The following is a 1,816-nucleotide window of genomic DNA, read 5'->3' as shown; positions in this document are numbered from 1 at the left end:
CACAGAGGCGTCCCACTGGCAGCCCTCCCCCGCATTGCGGCTCTGCAGGCGGGCCGGGCGCTGCTGCGTGGTGTTCCCAGCGCTGCGCTCACAGCTCCCTGGGAAGCGCGCGGCAGTTACCGCTCCCGCTTATGTAACGACGTCTGACAGGAGTGTAGAGCGTGCGCGGTTGTTTGTACATACCGCGTCCCCTTTACTCACGGACTTCTGCCCTTCCATCATAATTAGCCCATTGATCCGCGCCGCGGTTACCTCTGCTCCCTGTGTTTAAAGGCTTCACGAGAGCACGCGCTGGTTCCACTGCCCCGCCGGGCGTCCCGTTCCGCTCCGCGTTGCTGCGAGAGCGGCTCCGCCTGGCGGCTGGGCGCTGGCATGGAGCGCTGCCCGGCCGGAGTGGCGAGGCGAGGAGACACTTGTTGCTCGCGGACGCTTAGTTTGAGTTTAACCCAGAGAATTCACGCTGTGCGGCCGTGACTTCAAATGTCACTTCTTCCAGTGCAGTCTCTATAGGAAAACGATCATCATCGCTTTCCTATCTGGCTGATTTTCAGCTTTTTATTGTCACTTCTCCTAGAGTTTGATCGCACCTAAATCTAGGTAAAGTGATTGCTGTCTGCTGCTGGGGAATGTGGTACGGCAGCAGCTAGGAGTAATAGATCTCCCCTGTGTGATTGGTGACAGCATCTTTGTGGAAAATGTTGCAGTCTAGGCAGAGCACACAGATGACAAGAACAGGTGAGTGGAGCAACTTCTTTTTTTTTCTTGATTTTTAGCAAGTGTTGCAGTATGTATGAGTTGCAGGGAATAAAAGTTAAGAAGCTTAGGTAGAGAAAGCTGAGGGATCGGCACTTGGCTGGGTGTGAGGTGTCTCAGGCCTGCAGCTTGCACTCATGTGCTTGATTGCAGCAAGTGTAACGCCAGAGATACTGCAGTCATTAATTCCTCCAGCTCAGGTATCTTTGCTATGTGAAAGTGGAAGCATTGCTTTGCTAGTGGGCAGGGCATTGCGGGTTTTTATGTGTTTTGGTTGGTTCAGTGTCGGTGGGCACTTCTAGCGACTGAATGTCTGGAAACTGCAGTCCAAAGTCTATGGAAAGGTAGACATGCACTCAATTTGCTAGCAGAAAAAGCTCAGCCATCTCACATTCCTAAAAGAATAATGGCCGGCAGGTGGTGAAAATAGCTGCCCCTTAGCTGACACTAAAGCACAGGAAGAGGAAAGGGGTATCCAGGAAAAACTGCAACAGTACTTGGACACCAAGGGTAATTGTGTCATAGTGAATGCTCTGCTGCAACTGTATGAGCCAACTGCTCTTAGGGGCCACAGTCATCAACAATAGATAGTAGATGGTAAGTATGCTACATTACAGGTACTGAACTGTTCCACAATAGTGCTAGTTCTCAATGCTACTCATGCAGTCATTGTTATTTGGCACATATCTCATGCCTCTGCATGAGAAATTGTGGTTTGATATATAACAAAAGAGGTCTTAAATGAACAAGTTTAGTGATACAATATAATTAATAATACTGATCTATCTGATTACATTTAAAACTTCTGTTCCAAAATTCCTTTTCTGGTTTCTCTCATACACATTGATAGAATGTTCTTATTTTTCTTTAGTTTACAGCAAATATTTAATAGATATTGCAATTAAAAAATTGGCTTATTGAAATGGTTGTGAGAATTGAGTTTAAATGAAAATATCTCTGAATATATGTTTTCTTTCCATTCCGTTCCGTTCCCAGTTCTTTTCTGTTCCTAGTTCCATTCCTTTCCCAATTCCCCTCCCTCCTCCCTCCCCTTTCATTTCTC

This window comes from Meleagris gallopavo, chromosome Z (genome assembly GCF_000146605.3).
Source record: "Meleagris gallopavo isolate NT-WF06-2002-E0010 breed Aviagen turkey brand Nicholas breeding stock chromosome Z, Turkey_5.1, whole genome shotgun sequence".
Lineage (NCBI taxonomy): Eukaryota > Metazoa > Chordata > Aves > Galliformes > Phasianidae > Meleagris > Meleagris gallopavo.
Note: the sequence above shows the minus strand (reverse complement) of the source record.